This window comes from Triticum dicoccoides, chromosome 2B (genome assembly GCF_002162155.2).
Source record: "Triticum dicoccoides isolate Atlit2015 ecotype Zavitan chromosome 2B, WEW_v2.0, whole genome shotgun sequence".
Classification (NCBI taxonomy): Eukaryota; Viridiplantae; Streptophyta; class Magnoliopsida; order Poales; family Poaceae; genus Triticum; species Triticum dicoccoides.
This window is the reverse complement of record NC_041383.1, coordinates 432235879-432248093: the sequence shown is the minus strand read 5'-3', so window position 1 is coordinate 432248093 and position 12215 is coordinate 432235879.

Genomic DNA, 12215 nt, shown 5'->3' with positions numbered 1-12215 from the left:
TGCAGAGGCCCTTGCAGCCTTCAAACACAACATCCACGACGAGTGGCTTGCCCGACACCTAGGACAGGAAAAGCCGAAATCCATGGCAGCCCTCACAACACTCATGACCCGCTTCTGCGCGGGAGAGGATTGCTGGCTAGCTCATAGTAACAACATGGCCAAGAGCCTTGGTAATTCGGATACCAAGGACACCAACGGCAGGTCGCGTCGCAACAAGCACAAGCGCCGCATTAATGGCGACAATACTGAGGATACGACAGTCAATGCCGGATTCAGAGGCTCTAAACCCGGTCAGCGGAAAAAGCCATTCAAAAGAAATACTCCGGGCCCGTCCAATTTGGAACGAATACTCGATCGCTCGTGCCAGATACACGGCACCCCCGAAAAGCCAGCCAATCACACCAACAGGGATTGTTGGGTGTTCAAGCAGGCAGGCATGTTAACTGCCGAAAACAATGACAAGGGGCTGCATAGCGATGACGAGGAGGAGACCCGGCTGCCGAACAATAGAGGACAGAAGGGTTTCCCCCCACAAGTGCGGACAGCGAACATGATATACGCAACCCACATACCCAAAAGGGAGCGGAAGCATGCACTCAGGGACGTATATGCGATGGAGCCAGTCGCCCCAAAGTTCAATCCGTGGTCCTCCTGCCCGATCACTTTTGATCGAAGGGACCACCCCACTAGCATCCGCCATGGCGGATTCGCCGCATTGGTTCTAGACCCAATCGTCGATGGATTTCACCTCACTAGAGTCCTGATGGACGGCGGCAGCAGCCTGAACTTGCTTTATCAGGATACAGTGCGCAAGATGGGCATAGACCCCTTGAGGGAGTCCCGGACTAGCGGGTGTCCGGATAGCCGAACTATCATCATCGGCCGGACTCCAATACTATGAAGATACAAGATTGAAGACTTCGTCCCGTGTCCGGATGGGACTTTCCTTGGCGTGGAAGGCAAGCTTGGCGATACGGATATGTAGATCTCCTACCTTTGTAACCGACTCTGTGTAACCCTAGCCCTCTCCGGTGTCTATATAAACTGGATGGCTGTAGTCCATAGGACGAACAACAATCATACCATAGGCTAGCTTCTAGGGTTTAGCCTCCTTGATCTCGTGGTAGATCCACTCTTGTAACACACATCATCAATATTAATCAAGCAGGACGTAGGGTTTTACCTCCATCAAGAGGGCCCGAACCTGGGTAAACATCATGTCCCTCGTCTCCTGTTACCATCTGCCTAGACGCACAGTTCGGGACCCCTACCCGAGATCCGCCGGTTTTGACACCGACATTGGTGCTTTCATTGAGAGTTCCTCTGTGTCGTCACCGATAGGCTCGATGGCTTCTTCAATCATCATCAACGACACAGTCCAGGGTGAGACCTTCGTCCCCGGACAAATCTTCGTATTCGGCGGCTTTGCACTGCGGGCCAATTCGCTTGGCCAACTGGAGCAGATCGAAAGCTACGCCCTTGGCCGTCAGGTCAGGTTTGGAAGTTTGAACTTCACGGCTGACATCCGTGGGGACTTGATCCTCGATAGGTTCGAGCCACAGCCGAGCATGCCGCACTGTCGCGGCGAGCATGATTTAGCTCTGCAGACGGACAGCACCTTCGAGGCCGCCCTCGAAACCGCTCCGATCTTCAATTCGGAGCCAGCTCCGCAGATCGAGGATGGATGCCTAGACACCGCCTCGGGGGCTGCAACCTCTACGGCGATAGAGCCGAACACTGACTTTGTCCCTCATAAAGCTCGTGACTCCGAGGTGCCAGACTCCTCGCCAGACTCCGAACCTCCCGCGCCCGCCCCGATCGAATCCGATTGGGCGCCGATCATGGAGTTCACCGCAGCGGACGTCTTTCAACACTCACCTTTCGGCGACATCTTGAGTTCGCTAAAATATCTCTCGTTATCAGGAGAGCCCTGGCCGGACTGCGATCAGGACGGTTGGGATGCGGACGACGAAGAAATTCAAAGCCCACCCACCACCCACTTGGTAGCCGCTGTCGACGATTTAACCGACATGCTAGACTTTGACTCCGAGGACATTGACAGTATGGACGATGATGCCGGAGACGACCAAGAACCAGCGCCCACTGGGCACTGGACAGCCACCTCATCATATGACATATACATGGTGGATATCCCAAAAGATGGGAATGGTGAAGGAACAAAGGAGGATGACCCCTCCAAAAAGCAGCCCAAGCGCCGGCGTCAGCGGAGCCGCTCTAAATCCCGCCATGGAAAGAATGAAGACTCCGACATCGGAGACAATAATACACCGGACAGTGCCGAAGACAACCCGCTCCAGCAAGATGCAGCGCAGGAGGACGGAGATGCCAGCCCTTATGAAGGAGCAGTAGAAGAAGAGGCAGAGGATCATACGCCTCCCTCCGGAGACGAAGCGAGCCTCGACGATGACGAATTCGTCGTGCCTGAGGATCCCGTCGAACAAGAGCATTTTAAACGCAGGCTTATGGCCACGGCGAACAACCTCAAGAAAAAGCAGCAACAACTTAGAGCTGATCAGGATCTGCTAGCCGACAGATGGACTGAAGTCCTCGCGGCCGAAGAGCATGAGCTCGAACGCCCCTCCAAAAGCTACACTAAACGCAAGCTGCTCCCCCGATTAGAGGAGGAAGCTTACGAACCCGCATCACCAGGAGACAATACGGCTGACCGACCACCCTGTGGTCGTGACAGAGAGGCCTCTAGGCCCTTCACTAGACCCGTACCCCGGCATCGCTCGAAAAGCACATGGCCACAGGGGAACACTCCGGACTTGCGAGATATATTGGAGGATAAGGCAAGACAATCAAGATCGATCTATGGATCGCGTGGGCATCCCACGATACGTGACGACAATCATCGCGCCGGACACAGTAAGTCCGGCCGGGCCGAACAAAATAGACCAAGCTCCCTTGAGCTTCGTCGTGATATCGCCCAGTACAGAGGCGCTGCACACCCACTATGCTTCACAGATGAAGTAATGGATCATCAAATCCCCGAAGGGTTTAAACCCGTCAATATTGAATCCTACGATGGCACAACAGACCCCGCGGTTTGGATTGAAGACTATCTCCTTCACATCCACATGGCCCGCGGCGACAATCTTCATGCCATCAAATACCTCCCCCTCAAGCTTAAAGGACCAGCCCGACATTGGCTCAACAGCTTGCCAGCAGAGTCAATTGGGAGTTGGGAGGAGCTGGAAGCCGCATTCCTCGATAACTTCCAGGGCACTTATGTGCGACCACCAGACGCTGATGACCTAAGCCACATAATTCAGCAGCTAGACGAATCGGCCAGGCAATTCTGGACACGGTTCTTAACCAAGAAAAACCAAATCATCGACTGTCCGGATGCGGAGGCCCTCGCGGCCTTCAAGCATAACATCCGCGACGAGTGGCTTGCCCGGCACCTGGGACAGGAAAAGCCGAAATCCATGGTAGCCCTCACATCACTCATGACCCGCTTCTGCGCGGGTGAGGACAGCTGGCTAGCACGCAGCAAGAACCTCAGCAAAAATTCTGGCAGTCCGGACTTCAAGGACCGAAATGGCAGGCCGCGTCGCAACAAAAACAAACGCCGCATTAACGGCGATCATACTGAGGATACGACAGTCAATGCCGGATTCAGAGGCTCTAAACCCGGTCAGCGGAAAAAGCCATTCAAAAGAACTACTCCGGGTCCGTCCAATTTGGACCGAATACTCGACCGCTTGTGCCAGATGCACGGCACCCCCGAAAAGCCAGCTAACCACACCAATAGGGACTGTTGGGTATTCAAGCAGGCAGGCAAGTTAATTGCCGAAAACAATGACAAGGGGCTGCATAGCGATGACGAGGACGAGACCCAACTGCCGAACAATAGAGGACAAAAGGGTTTCCCCCCACAGGTGCGGATGGTGAACATGATATACGCAACGCACATACCCAAAAGGGAGCGGAAGCGTGCACTCAGGGATGTCTACGCGATGGAGCCAGTTGCCTCGAAGTTCAATCCATGGTCCTCCTGCCCGATCACTTTTGACCGAAGGGACCACCCCACCAGCATCCGCCACGGCAGATTCGCCGCACTGGTCTCAGACCCAATCGTCGATGGATTTCACCTTACCAGAGTCCTGATGGACGGCGGCAGTAGCCTGAACCTGCTTTACCAGGATACAGTGCGCAAAATGGGCATAGACCCCTCAAGGATTAAACCTACCAAAACGACCTTTAAAGGCGTCATACCAGGTGTAGAAGCCAATTGTACAGGCTCAATTACACTGGAAGTGGTCTTCGGATCCCCGGATAACTTCCGAAGCGAGGAGTTAATCTTCGACATAGTCCCGTTCCGCAGCGGCTATCATGCCTTGCTCGGATGCACCGCGTTTGCAAAGTTCAACGTGGTGCCGCACTACGCATACCTCAAGCTCAAGATGCCAGGCCCCCGAGGAGTCATCACAGTCAACGGAAACACTGAACGTTCTCTCCGCACGGAGGAACATACAGTGGCTCTCGCGGCAGAAGTGCAATGCAGCCTCTTAAGGCAATTCTCGAGTCCGGCCTTTAAGCGGCCGGACACAGCTAAGCGCGCCCGGAGTAACTTACAACAGGACCACCTGGCACGTTCCGAGCACGCGTAGCAGTGCGGCCCCAACCCCAGCTCCAGCGAAATGTTAAAGCAGGTCCTTCGCGTACACCATTACGCTCTGAAGATACCATGGGCATGGGGATAGGGGCACTACCACGATAAACCCAGACTGCGGCTTAACCACACCAGGGGCTCTCAAGTGTGTCATTCCTTTTTCTTTTCTTTTTACCTTTTATTTTTTACCCACAGGACTCCGTTTGTCAGAGGCCCTGTCCGGCAGCAGATCTGCCGAACTCACGATGCAACAGCCAGGGAAGGATAAAGGCTACAACGAATATATAGGTGGTCTCCGTTACGAGCATTTTTATACACCAATCTGTAGCCTACCCCTGGAGGGGGACATGTTTAACCGTCCCATACCTTGCTTATCGCACTATTTGTATCGTTCCGCATTCGTAGTAGCACTTATTGAATAAAACAATGCAGCACCTTTTTGCTTATAAATGCATTTCCTTTTCATACATATGTTCATTCACGGCATATTGCATCTGTACACTTTGGTATGGCTAATATACACCAGGGGCTTATGTCCCCCGCATCATGGTGTGATGAGTCCGAACACTTTCACAAGTGCGGCACCCCGAACTTATAGCACTATATGCATCGGCTCCGAATCATGTCTTGGGTCAATAGTTGGGTTTGCCCGGCTCCCATGTTTTGGTACCTTACGTTCCGTTATATCGGCTAAGGTAGCACTGGGAGAACCACTGCGATTCCGCCCCAGTTGAGCTGGGTTAACGCCTCAGTGGAGAAAGTTAAAACTGACCGTCATGATGAGGCGAGAGCTGGTCGCTGTTCGAGAGGTTTTTTGCGAGTCCTTAAAGACTTATGCCGCTTAGAGAGAGGAGCCGGATACTGTCCGGCCAAGGCGTGGATAGCGCCCCAAATTCGGCCTTCCAAAGACTAGGGGCTTCACCGAAATTTAAAATTATAGAATTCTATGGCTAAGTGAGAGTGTTCAAGCATTATAAGTCCGGTTGCCTTGTTCGTTGTGTCGAGCGCCTCCCTAGATGGACCCAAAAATGGGAACAAGAGCGCTCGAGTTTGTCCCGAACACCCCAGCACTCGTGGCATGGGGGCTGAAGCCGACGACTTGCCATCTCTCAGATTTGATAAACAGCCGCACAGAAGGTAATATTTTAAATTAACAAGCGTTGCTTAGCGCATATGAACCAAGTTTTCAGCGCACAGGATAACAACATGCGAGTCTACTCAAATATTACATCTTTGGAGCACTCACCCGCAATAGTGCGGGCGCCCTTCAGCACACTCTTATAATACATCTCGGGCATGCGATGCTCCTTGCCCTCTGGTGGCGGGTCCGTCACGAGCTTCTGGGCATCCATCTTGCCCCAGTGCACCTTTGCGCGGGCAAGGGCCCGGTGGGCACCTTCAATACAAGCGGAATGCTTGATGACTTCAACCCACGGGCACGCATCCACCAGCCGCCGCACTAGGCCGAAGTAGCTCCCAGGCATGGCCTCCTTAGGCCACAGCCGAACTATGAGGCCCTTCATGGCCTGTTTGGCCGCCTTGTGGAGCTCGACCAGCTGCTTCAGCTGGTCGCTAAGGGGAACCGGATGTCCGGCCTCAGCATACTGAGACCAGAAGACCTTCTCCGTCGAGCTCCCCTCCTCGGCCCGGTAAAATGCGGCAGCATCGGACATGCTGCGAGGAAGATCTGCGAACGCTCCTGGAGAGCTCCGAATTCGGGTAAGCAACAGGTAATTAACACTCACATGCTTACTTTGCATGAAAAATGCCTTACCCGCTGCTATTTTCTTCACCGCCTCAATCTCCTGGAGGGCCTTGTAGGCTTCGGCCTTAGCAGCTTTGGCACTCTCAAGAGCCGTTGCAAGCTCGGACTCTCAAGTCTTCGAGTCACGCTCCAAGCTCTCATGTTTTTTCACGAGATCCTGGAGCTCTTGCTGTACCTCCGCCACCCGCGCCTCCTGCCTCTCTCACTCGGTGCGCTCCGCGGCCGCATTGCGTTCGGCCGCGGCCACCGCCTCCTTCAGGGTCGCCACCTCGTTAGTGGCCCCTGCAATACCCAAGTTATCCTTGTCATTTTTCTTGCAACCAAATCCTTTTCTGTAAGGTACAATTTTCATAAGGTATTACTCACCTTCTTTTCCCTCGAGCTGCTTCTTGGCACGGCCGAGCTCGTTCTCGAACCGCTCGAGGTTTTCCTTCAAAGTATTGACCTTCGCAGTCAGTGCGGTAGAGGTCAGCAGCACAACCTGCAATCCCATATTGACATATTTTCATGACTCCTGCATTTATCTTTCTAAAGATCCTCAGTCCGGCTTTTCTTTCCGAACACCGAACCGAGCATTAGGGGCTACTGTCTATGCGGTACCATTTTACATATATTGAAATTCTTACCTCAAAGCCTGTTAGAAGGCTGCTGCAGGCTTCGGTCAGCCCGCTCTTGGCAAGCTGAACCTTCTGAATCACCACACTTATAACAGTGCGGTGTTCCTCTTCGATGGAGGCACCGTTGAGCGCCTCCAGCAAATTATCCGGCACCTCCGGTTGGACGGAGGCAGCCGGCATCGCGGTCTCGCCCTTCTTACGAAGGGTTCGCCCACCAGACTCCGGAGCCACTGTAGCCTCCGGGGCTGAGTCCGGTGCAAAGTCCGGGAGGTTGTCCTGCGACACCTCCGGGGCCTCCTCCTCCTGGCAGGTCCCTTCCTGGGACCCCACCTCGGCGTCATCCATGGCACGGGGGGTGGAGGCAGTCGGAAGGGAATCCATATCCAACGCACCCAAGGACCCGCTCGACGAAACGGGAAGATCATCCTTGGGCAGACTGCAGGGTTGTATGCGGCATTAGAAAGACATTGTGTGGCGAAAAGAAAAAACCTTGAAGTTATTCGGGAGTCCGGATACTTACGATCTCGCCAAGGGCTTGGCCCTTGGAGGCCAGTGCTCGTCGTTGTCACTGGCGTTGGCGGAGCAGTCCGGGGGAAGAGTTTTTCCCTTCTTGGACCCTTCGGCCTCCCTTGTTGGGGAGGCCTTCCTTTTCTCCCCTCCCCCCGCTGGGGGAGAGGCTTTCTTCTCCTCCTCGCCTTGGTGGGAGGAGTCGGCCTCGGATTCATCATCCGATAGCACTTGAAAACGGGAACTCTTACGGGTCCCCGTGGCCTTCTTCTTGGCCTTCTTCTCCGGCACCACGTGGGGTGCCGGAGCCAGCAACCCCGTTAGGCGGACGTCCACTGGGTCCTCTGGCAATGGGGCCGGACAGATAGTCCATTCGGCCTTCGCTAGCCAGTCCTGTCAAAGGTAAAAGGGGAGTTTAGATCCCGCATAGAGTCAAACTATGGAAAACAAGTGGCAAAATCACTTACCTCGTCAGCCGGACGCTGCGAGCGGAATCCGCGATCTTCGGTAGCGGATGCGGGAGCTTCGGCGCCCTTGAACAACACCTTCCAGACATCTTCATACGTGGTGTCGAAGAGCCCGCTCAGGGTCTGGTGCTGCGCCGGATCGAACTCCCACATGTTGAAGCCCCGTCGTTGGCACGGGAGAACCCGCGGATGAGCATGACCTGGACTATGTTGACAAGCTTGAGCTTCTTGTCCACCAGCTTCTGGATACAGGCTTGGAGTCCGGTCAGCTCCTCCGAATTCCCCCAGATCAGGCCACTCTCTTTCCAGGAGGTGAGCCGTGTAGGGATGCCGGATTTGAATTCGGGGGCCGCTGCCCAATCGGCGTCACGCGGCTCGGTGATGTAGAACCACCCCAATTGCCACCCCTTGATGGTTTCCACGAAAGTGCCTTCCAGCCACGTAACGTGGGACATCCTGCCCACCATGGCGCCTCCGCACTCCGCTTGGCTGCCCTTCACAACCTTCGGCTTGACACTGAAGGTCTTAAGCCACAAGCCGAAGTGGGGCTGGATGCAGAGGAAGGCCTCGCACACGACGATAAACGCCGAGATGTTGAGGATGAAATTCGGGGCCAGATCATGGAAATCCAGGCCGTAGTAGAACATGAGCCCCCAGACGAAGGGATGAAGTGGGAAGCCCAGTCCGCGAAGGAAATGGGGAAGAAACACTACCCTCTCATGGGGCCTGGGGGTGGGGATGAGCTCTCCTCGTCGGGGAGCCGGTGCGCGATGTCACTGGACAAGTATCCGGCGTCGCGCAGCTTCTGGATCTGCCCCTCCGTGACGGAGGAGGCCATCCACTTGCCTCCCGCTCCAGACATAGTTGGAGAAGGTTGAGGTGAGAAGTGCGGACTTGGGCGCTGGAGCTCGAGTTCGCGGAGATGGATAAGCCAAAGAGGAAGAAGGCGCAGGTAAAAGGGTTGGATCTTTATCCCCTTATATGGGCGGACAGAAACACGCGTCCCCACTAGCCTGGTAGAACTCGCTTATCTCCCAAGCGTCACAATCAATGGCGCGGTTGGGTTACCCATGTTCGTATTGATGGGAATCCCGGAATAAGGGGAACACGATCTCTGCTTCGACAAGACGTGCCAAGGAAACCGCCTCGCTAAACGCACTGAGGTGGAACAATAAAACAATTCGAGTAAAGGCTTGGAAGTGGTGTAACATCACGCCACAGAATACATCAACAGATTGATCTTGTGTAATATTTTCTCTACGGTGGTATGTGGAATTTATTTTTGCAGAGCCGGACACTATCCTGGTGTTCACAATCTTCTATAAACTATTCGGAGGAAGAACCCGCCTTGCAATGCCGAAGACAATATGCGCGCCGGACTCGTCGTCATTGAAGCCTGGGCTACTGAGGGAGTCCCGGACTAGGGGGTGTCCGGATAGCCGAACTATCATCATCGGCCGGACTCCAATACTATGAAGATACAAGATTGAAGACTTCGTCCCGTGTCCGGATGGGACTTTCCTTGGCGTGGAAGGCAAGCTTGGCGATACGGATATGTAGATCTCCTACCTTTGTAACCGACTCTGTGTAACCCTAGCCCTCTCCGGTGTCTATATAAACCGGATGGCTGTAGTCCATAGGACGAACAACAATCATACCATAGGCTAGCTTCTAGGGTTTAGCCTCCTTGATCTCGTGGTAGATCCACTCTTGTAACACACATCATCAATATTAATCAAGCAGGACGTAGGGTTTTACCTCCATCAAGAGGGCCCGAACCTGGGTAAAACATCGTGTCCCTCGTCTCCTGTTACCATCCGCCTAGACGCACAGTTCGGGACCCCCTACCCGAGATCCTTCGGTTTTGACACCGACACCCCTCAAGGATTAAACCCATAAAGACGACCTTCAAAGGCGTCATACCAGGTGTAGAGGCCAACTGTACAGGCTCAGTTACACTTGAGGTGGTCTTCGGATCCCAGGATAACTTCCGAAGTGAGGAGTTAATCTTCGACATAGTCCCATTCCGCAGCGGCTATCGTGCACTGCTCGGACGAACCGCATTTGCAAAGTTCAATGCGGTGCCGCACTACTCATACCTCAAGCTCAAGATGCCAGGCCCTCGAGGAGTCATTACGGTCAACGGAAACACCGAATGCTCTCTCCGAACGGAGGAGCATACAGCGGGTCTCGCGACGGAAGTACAAAGCAGCCTCTTAAGGCAATTCTCGAGTCCGGCTGTTAAGCGGCCGGACACCGTCAAGCGCGCCCGGAGTAACCTACAATAGGACCGCCTGGCACGTTCCGAGCACGCGTAGCAATGCGGCCCCAACCCCAGCCCTCACAAAATTGCGAGCCCAGTACCATGCGTACATAACTACACTCTGGAGATACCATGGGCATAGGGGTAGGGGCACGACCACGGCATGCCAGGAGAGTGGCTCGACCGCACCAGGGGCTCCCAATTGTGTCATTCTTTTTTTTCTTATTCGCAGGACTCCGTTTTTTAGAAGCCCTGCCCGGCAGTAGACTTGCCGAACTCACGATGCAATAGCCAGGGAAGCAGAAAAGCTACATCGAGTGTCCAGGTGGTCTCTATTACGAGCATTATACCTGTTTTACATACCATCCCACAGCCTACCCCTAGAGGGGGACATGTTAAATAGTCCCATCCCTTGCTTATCGCACTATTTGTATCGTTCTGCTTTCATTGCAGTATTTTTTGAATAAACAATGCATCGCTTTTTGCCTATTATTGCATTCCTTTTTCTATCTATATATGTTCACTTATGACATGTTGCATCCGTATGCTTTGGTACGGCCAAATACACTAGGGGCTTAAGTTCCCCAAAATGTGGTGTGATAAGTCCGAACACTTTCACAAGTGCGGCACCCCGAACATATAGCATTATATGCATCGGCTCCGAATCATGTCTTGGGTCAATAGTTGGGTTTGCCCGGCTCCCATGTTTTGGTACCTTACATTCCGTTATATCGGCTAAGGTAGCACTAGGAGAACCACTGCGATTGTGCCCCGGTTGAGCTGGGTTGAGCACTTTAGTGGAGAAAGCTAAAACTGACTGTCATGATAGGGCGAGAGCCGGTCGCTGTTCGAGAGGTTTTTCGAGTCCCTAAAGACTTATGCCGCTTAGAGCGAGGAGCTGGCTTTGTCCGGCCCAGGCGTGGATAGCGCCCCGAATTCGGTCTTCTGAACACTAGGGGCTTCGCCGAAATTTAAAATTATAGAATTCTATGGCTAAGTGGGAGTGTTCAAGCATTATAAGTCCGGTTGCCTCGTTCGTTGTGTTGAGCGCCTCCCTCGAAGGACCCAAAAATGGGAACAAGAGCGCTCAAGTTTATCCCGAACACCCTAGCACTCGTGGCATGGGGGCTGAAGCCAACAACTTGCCATCTCTCAAATTTGATAAACGGCCGCACAGAAGGTAATATTTTAAATTAACAAGCATTGCTTAGCATATGAACAAGTTTTCAAGCGTACATGATAACAAATGCGAGTTTACTAAAAAATTAGATCTTTGGAGCATTCACCCGCTATAAGGTGGGCACCCTTCAGGACGTTCTCATAATACATCTCGGGCTTGCGATACTCCCTGCCCGACGGTGGAGCATCCGTCATAAGCTTCTCAGCGTCCATCTTGCCCCAGTGCACTTTAGCATGGGCAAGGGCCCTACGGGCACCTTCGATGCAGACGGAGCACTTGACGACTTCAATCCATGGACAGGCGTCCACTAGCCGCCGCACCAGCCCGAAGTAGCTCCCAGGCATGGCCTCCTTCGGCCACAGCCGAGCTATGAGGCCCTTCATGGCCTGTTCGGCCACCTTATGGAGCTCGACCAGCTGCTTCAGCTGGTCGCTCAAGGGCATCGGGTGTCCGGCCTCAGCATACTGAGACCAGAATACCTTCTCCGTCGAGCTCCGTTCCTCAGCCCGGTAGCATGCGGCAGCATCGGACACACTGCGGGGCAGATCTGCGAATGGTCCTGGAGAGCTCCAGATTCGGGTAAGTAACAAGTAATTCACTTTCACATGCTTGCTTTGCATGAAGAATGCCTTACCCGCTGCTATCTTCTTTATTGCCTCAATTTCCTGGAGGGCTTTTTGGGCTTCGGCCTTAGCGGCTTTGGCACTCTCAAGAGCCGAGGCGAGCTCGGACTCTCGAGTCTTCGAGTCACGCTCCAAACTCTCGTGTTTTTCCACG